At 35.9% G+C, this 7948-nt stretch overlaps 1 pseudogene; it reads left to right on the forward strand.

Moving 5' to 3' along the window:
* Positions 1-286: 286 nt before the first annotated feature.
* LOC133299919 (lysine-specific demethylase JMJ15-like) lies at positions 287-6588 on the forward strand (annotated as a pseudogene).
* The last annotated feature ends 1360 nt before the right edge of the window (positions 6589-7948 follow it).

Raw genomic sequence — 7948 nt, forward strand, 5'->3', positions numbered from 1 at the left:
CTGTGTTCGTATATATGTTCTACCAACTTCAGAAATTGATAAATATACATCTGAGAGATTTTATATATTTCTTTGGGGAATAAAATTTCTGCTGTAACTTTAGATAGATGTATCTACTGTGCACCTAAACGACACTTTTTCATCTATTTTTTTTCTAATTTAAACGAATTACTTGTCGTGCTTCCGTCTTCGTTCACCTTCTCGGTTTCTTCATAAACTATAGTCATCGCATCGCTATTTTTTCTTGCACTTCCTTACATATCGTGCTTCCGTTTTCTTTGCAACAATGGCGTCCCTGCAGAATTCTCCTACACTCCACCAAACCATCTTTCGCAACTCTTTTCCCCAGGTACTCTCTTATGCTTTAATTTGGTAATTTGATTCATTTTTCTCTGTTTCTGACATGTGCCATTGTTACAGAAGCATGGTACATTTCATTCATCTAGAAAGGAAGGCTTTTCGTTCATTATCAAAGCAGCCCAAGAACCTTCATCTTCTTCAACTGGGTTGCTTTCTCAAGGTTTGTGATTTTTTTTTTCGTGGTCTCTTGAGCTTGAATTCACAGCTATCATTATCTTATAAGAAGTTATGCGTATAAGACCCTGCGCAGGTAAAGATCATGAAGCATTTTGTCTTTTGTTTTTTTCCTGCTATTGAACTGGCCTCGTTTAAGCGGCCTTTATGAGAACATTTGGTAAGGTCATTAAAATTGTATGTAGAAAATTGATTGGAGTAGGTAAATGAAGAATTGCTTTCCATGTAAACAACTAAGGGAATTTTATTTATTCTGCTGTCAATATTATGTAAAATATATTCATAGCAGTTGTCCTTATAAGGTTTGAAGTTTTGGAATTGAATATGTTAACTGCACGTACTTTGATGCAGATTCAATGGTAGTCTGTAGCAGAATGTAATATGACCCCTTTTTCAAAAAAAAAACATGACCCTTCTTCCCCTTTTCTCTATTGTACTCTCAGATAATTTCATCAGCCTCTGAAACAGACATTTGTTCCATTGCCAAATGGCAAATACCTTGGTTCTATCACGTGCAATTCTGATGGTTGAACATATATTAAAAGTCATAAATTTAAATCCTTTTAAATTTGATAACAGAAAGTACATACTATACATAGTACAACTGTAATCTGAGCATACACCTACTTTATGTAGCTAGTATCCTCCTTTTTCCACCGCTTCCCATTTCTGATACATGAGAACTAACCTTTTTTCCAAATTGGTTGAAATTTCAGAGGCCATCTTCATTTTTTTTTGGTTTAGCTTGCAGAAAGGACATCTTCATTTTCTTTGAGGAAGCTTATGTGATCAGAGAGGTCCTCATTGCAACTTCAGTCAAATATAAGACTTGTTTCTGGTATCAGCTACTAATACCCAACCAGTATAAGCAAACAAAGGACATCAAATTTTTATAACTTATTTTAGGATATTAGATTGGACTTATTCTGTGATTGGGTTACTATTCTGTTTTTAGTAGGAACTTTGGAATTTGACTCATGATTTTGAGTTTTTGTAATATGAATGCATGACTATATCTATTATATTTTAAAGTTTGATTTTTGTGTTCAAATTCATATATAATTTGCTGTTGGGCGTACTTTTGGTGCATTTATCGCATTCATATTTTCTATTTGCTACAGCTTGATCTCTTTGACATTAAACTGTTTTGTTTGTACCAAACCCATTGGCAATATTTGGATTGTAATATCCATGATTACTTTTAGTGAGGCTGCTAATTTTAACAAATTTAGCATTCTTACATATTTTTCAGGATAATCCTTTTAGGCCCAAGCTAAAAAATAGCAATGCACTTGAGTCTTTTGGCAGTCTGAGAAGTAAAAAGGTATGTAGTATGGTCTGCCATGTTGAGTATGCTTAATGCTTTGACGATCCATGAATATTCGGATCAAATAGGAACCACTTGTTTGAAATTTTGATGGAATTAACATTTGAACACCTGTATTTTAATTTTTTCTAGGTATTTTCTACTGACCCTCTTCCCCTCCCCTCCGTTTCTCAAAATAGATAAACTTCTTTAGTATGAGTGTTCAAAATAACAAGCAATCAATACTTATCTTGATGACCATGTGGTGAGTCTAACTTGAATCATCTGATTCCCATCCTATTCAAAGCATAATGGTATACTCAGATGAAGTCAATGACTAAATTAAGTTTTTTAAACAAATTTCTTATAGTATAGAAGAAAAGAATGTTTTGAAAGTTAGTGAATGACTATTATATAAATAGGGGGAGAGAGAGAGAGAGATTTGATTTTTGTCTATTCTTTTTTCGTATGTTGATTATTGTTGTCATGTTGCAGACATCAGCTAGATGGGATCCAGTTGAAGCATGTCGGCCTATTATTGATGAAGCCCCTGTGTTTTATCCGACTGTTGAAGTACTTGTTATTATTACCATCTTCATATTGTTGCTTTTGTGGTAGTCATATTGTATTTTGAGTAAATCTGGTTTCTTATTTTTACTCTTCTTATTTAGGAGTTTGAAGATACACTCAGTTACATAGCAAAGATACGTCCCCATGCTGAACCCTATGGCATATGTAGGATTGTCCCTCCACCTTGCTGGGTTCCACCTTGCCCTCTTAAGGAGAAGGATCTATGGGAAAATGCATAATTTCCCACCCGTACTCAGTATATTGATTTACTTCAAAATAGGGAACCTATGAGGAAAAAAAGTAGGGGAAAAAAACGAAAACGTAGAAAGCACTCCAAAACAGGCACATGCAGGAGTCTTGCCAATTCAGCTTCTGGAGCTAATAATGCTTCTGAATCTGATGAGAAATTTGGATTTCAATCAGGGTTGGACTTCACGCTTAAAGACTTTCAGCAATATGCTAATTTTTTTAAGGAATGCTACTTTGGTTTGAAAGATACCAATGAAGATGGAAAACTTAGTGATAACCACCAAAAGAGAGGGGAGCCCTCTGAGGTGGAAATTGAAGGTGAATACTGGCGAATAATTGAGCAACCAACTGATGAGGTTGAGGTATTAATCATCTCTTTTTGACAACTATGTTGGTCTTTACTGTCACATAATTTTGCAATAGTATACATATGATTCTGTTATATTGTAGGTGTATTATGGAGCTGACTTGGAAACTGGAGCACTTGGAAGTGGTTTTCCTAAGACATCATCCTTAACTAAGAGTGATTCAGATCAGTATGCCCTGTCTGGATGGAATCTAAATAACTTCCCGCGACTGCCAGGTTCTGTACTTAGTTTTGAAGGAAGCGACATCTCAGGAGTTCTAGTGCCATGGCTGTATGTTGGCATGTGCTTTTCGTCATTTTGCTGGGTAAGTGGTTAGAATTACTTTTTTTCCATGTCAAAGGAAAAGTTTAAGACTGACATGGAATATTACCAATTTTCATTTTGCCTCAATTCTTTGTATGTATCTCTTTGTAGAGTGTTATATGAGTTTAAGTTAAGTTTCATGAAAGTTGGGTTGAAACTTTTAACATTCGTTGTTTAAAAAAAAAACCATTCCCCGTTAAACCCGACTAGCGAGTGTGGGGTGGAGGAAATTCTTGTACGCAGCCTTACCCTTGCATAATTGTATAGAGGCTGTTTCCTGGATTCGAACCCATGACCTTTCAGTCACGAAAGAACATGACACAATAAATATCTAGAAGTAACCGAGATTATAGAGGGGATGATTGGTTCATGATATAGTATTAGATCCTTTAAAACCAAGTGGTCTTGAATTCAATCCTTATTGAGTCCATTCTTCTATTAAAAAAGGAAATTTAGTACAAGGTAGGTGGGCCGGTCAATTATCCATGCTTCAACCCGAAATGGTTTTTGTGTGAGGAGACATGTTAGAAATGTAATATAAAACCATTCATGTGTCTTCGCAACTTAAGTTTTTGGGATAGTTGATTCATGACAATATGTCGTGGTCTTGAATTTTGCATTTCTTTCATTTCAAATCCTAACATTTTCTCGAAAGATAACACACTGTCATTGGAACAGCATGTTGAGGATCATCACCTTTATTCGCTTAATTATCTGCACTGGGGTGACCCAAAAGTATGGTATGGAGTACCTGGATGCCATGCTTCGGTTTTTGAAGATTCAATGAGGAAGAACTTGCCTGATTTATTTGAGGAACAACCAAATCTACTCAATGAACTGGTAGAATGCTACAACTTGTACTTTCCTTATTGCTTTCAATTTTTGACTAGTATTTTGAGTTATTGGTTGCTTTAGTGATACTTTGTTGTTTCCACATAGAGAATTCATGAATGCAATGAGATTTTTGTTGATGCAAAACATATATTCTATGGGTGCAGAGTGCTACGAATGCTCAACGCACTTATGGAAGTTAAGAAAACTATAATCATGATAACTTTTTGATCGGTTGAAGGTGTAATCAGTCTGGTGTAAGATCCCTTTATATGTATGAATGCTATAGTAATTAGGTATTAAATTATGAGTAAGAGAGAGAAATTATCAGTTATTATCCCTAAGAACTGAAGCTCACTTTAGATTCTGACCAACTATGCTGCTAGTGTGTTTGGGAAAAAGTGGTGACTGAGAGTTGGCATCATCTTAACGACTTGATGGTTCCTCATGACAAATATCCCTTATGATGCATGCTGTATGAACATAAACTTTCAGCTCTGTTATTGCTGCAGTGATGTTCACTCATATCAATGTGTCTATAACCTTTCCCTCCTTTGGCTGAATTTTGATATTTGTATTTCTACTAATAATGATAACCCTAGTTTATATCCAGAAGTCCCCAGTGCATGTGTTCAGTTCTTATAGAAGTGTTAGATATTTTAGCATTCTATGTACAGTACATAGCTTCTAAGTTTGCGAATTTTATTCTGATTTTAATGGTTATGATTTTCTTCTTTGAGCAGGTTACTCAGTTATCTCCTTCAATTCATAAATCTGAGGGAGTTCCTGTGTATCGTACTGTTCAGCATTCTGGGGAATTTGTTATTACCTTTCCAAGGGCATACCACTCTGGCTTCAATTGTGGCTTTCAATTGTGCAGAGGCAGTGAATGTGGCTCCTGTTGATTGGTTAATGCATGGCCAGAATGCTGTTGAGCTTTACAGTTTGCAATGCCGTAAGACATCATTGTCACACGACAAGCTGTTATTTGGATCAGCAAAGGAAGCTGTACGAGCCCTTGCACAGCTAGCTCTTTTTGGAAAGGAAACTCCAAAAAATTTGAATTGGAGAAGTGTGTGTGGGAAAGATGGAGTTCTTACCAAGGCAGTTAAGGTAATGATTCTCTCATTCTCTCCTCTTTGATCATATTATACCCACATCTGCAAATTTTGAAAGCTCCATAAAGTTTTGGAACTAATTTGTTTGTTAATTAGTTTTAGTCACCGTGCAGATATCTAATTCTTGTTATTTTTCTTGTTACCCTTATTTTTTACAGACAAGAGTAAAGATGGAAGAAGAGAGGCTAAACTGTCTTCCAACTCATTTTAAGTTGCTGAATATGGACAGTGTGATTTGGACAAGGAGAGAGAATGCTTCTTTTGTTTCTATGACTTGCACCTATCTGCTGTAGGTTGTGATTGCTCTCCTGACAGATATTCTTGTCTTAAGCACACAAATTTGTTCTGCTCATGCGGAACGGACAAAAGATTTGTTCTGCTTCGATATACTATAAACGAGCTAAATAAATTGATTGAAGCATTAGGAGGAGAATTGCCTGCTATCGAGGTGTGGGCAAATAAAAACTTCGGAATGGTTTCTGCTGATGCCAATGAAGTTTGCATAGATAAATCAGTCATGGAGAGAGACATATACGAAACCAAGAGCCATGAAGAAGTGGAAATCTCAACTGGTACAAGAACCAGGTATTGTTCAAATTTAAATGTAACTGAGATTCCTTATATTGATAATAAGGTGGATAAGACAGCTTCTCTGGATTTAAATCTTGATGTTATGTCTGGTGAAAATGAAAACTGTTTGATGGATATTGCTGATAACCATCATATTAAGGGTGTTTCAGTAGAGGAAAAAGTATGTTGTTCAGAGGCCGGAAAGGAACAGGACAACATGGAACTTGGTGGTGACAGTATCCTATCACACTTGTCTTCTGTTGTGAAGACAGATTTTTCATCACGTACAAGGGATGTTCATAATTCTAGTACATTTGATGGTGGAAAATTTGCGGTGGATCTGCAAATGGATTCACATTCTGGAAAGCAGCCCAACAATGTATTGAAAAAGGAAGTCTCAGACACAACAAATACAAGTATATCTTTGGCAGGCGAAAGCTGCCTAATGCAAATGTTTGGTACTTCTGTCAAGCCTATAGGTTTGGGATCTGTTGTCCATGGAAAGCTGTGGTGCAGTAAGCACACAATATATCCAAGAGGTATGCCACATTAGGATATTTTCTGTGTTTGGAGATTTTACCTTTTACAGTTTTTTTTTTTTTTGAACTTTTCTACATTTTGGTAATTTTTTGAAGGTTTCAAGAGTCGAGTTAATTTCTTTAGCATTCTTGATCCAACAAGAATCTGTAACTATATATCTGAAGTCATTGATGCTGGATTTCTTGGACCTCTTTTCAAGGTATCATTCCTGACCCTGTTCCTGTTTTTGGTTTGAAAATGAAATCATATTTACAAATTACTGTTTCTTGATCTCTGTTATTTGTATTTCATAGCCACAAATTTTGTTGGTTTTAATTGTCATGAAATCAATAATCTGCCTGCTTCATCACCTTTGTAGTCCATTTATTTTATGATTTTCTTGTTATAAGATTGAGGTTGGCCATTCAGCACATGAAGGCTAATAGAAATCCTCTCTGATGTTGCTGAAAACTGCATTAACCCAGAAATTACAGAAACTGAGATAAGAAAGAAACAGAAATGGAAAATTGCAGCAACTAGGTTAACTTCCAATCCCACTCCTGAACTGAAGTATTGGCTACCTTCAGACTTGCTATCCTTCCCCCTTAGACTCTCATTTTCCACAACTGAATTCCTGCCTTCTCCCTCTACCAGCTTGGCATTTGGTTATGTTCCAGATTATCAGCATGAATATTCCCCGTTGTTTCCCATTCTGTCCTTACCCACGTGTATTGATCCTTTACTTCCCATCCCTTTCCTTGTAGCATACACCTTAGTAATGGGGGTTTATCATAGGCAAAGGAGCTGCAACAAAGGTGGTCAAATTACTTAAACACTAGCAGTCTTGGGATAGTAAATGGTCTTCAAATTGAGGAACATGTCTTCTTCAATTGACAGCTTCAATTTCTATTCATCTTTGTCCTCAGTTTAGTTTTAGATTTGGAAAAACCTAGTGCATCTGACCTTATTGGCTTTTGGAACTGCTATCAGTCAATAGTAGCTGTTCTTTTCTGCATATTCATTTATTCAACCAACTGGGATTGAATATTCCTAGATGAATGAGACAATGGCTATTTTGGGGTACCAAGGTCACCCATTGTTATTTGAGTGAAGTGTAGGAATGTTAGCTTTTAAAAGTTGTTATAATTCCTGAGTCCATGTAGCCAAACCCACTTAGTGGGAGTAAGACTTTGTTGTTGACGTTTTCAGTTGCGAATTTCTATTTCGTAATGCATTTTGGTTTAAATATTAAAACACACAGTTTCTCCGTTTCCAATGTAGACTCAACTTGAAGAATTTTTTTTTGATACAATGGTGGCACTAAGGTTTAAACTTATGACCTCGTGTAAACTACCCAAATCCCTCATCACTAGACCAATCCTATTGGCTTAACTTGAAGAATATTTTGTTTAAGCACTTTTCTCTATTTGCCTTATCTAAAATTAATTAGCTTATAATTGTTTGCCTCAGTATGAAGGCCTGTAATGCTTTGTGTAAGTACACTATAGCGTATGGTGTATTTGGCTAAAAAATAATGCTAGAGATTTATGGAACAGATTACTCGTAGGCTTTGTGTTGAT

The sequence above is a fragment of the Gastrolobium bilobum genome, unplaced genomic scaffold (assembly GCF_033153095.1).
Source record: "Gastrolobium bilobum isolate Gb01-03AN ecotype WA unplaced genomic scaffold, APGP_CSIRO_Gbil_v1 utg70333, whole genome shotgun sequence".
Lineage (NCBI taxonomy): Eukaryota > Viridiplantae > Streptophyta > Magnoliopsida > Fabales > Fabaceae > Gastrolobium > Gastrolobium bilobum.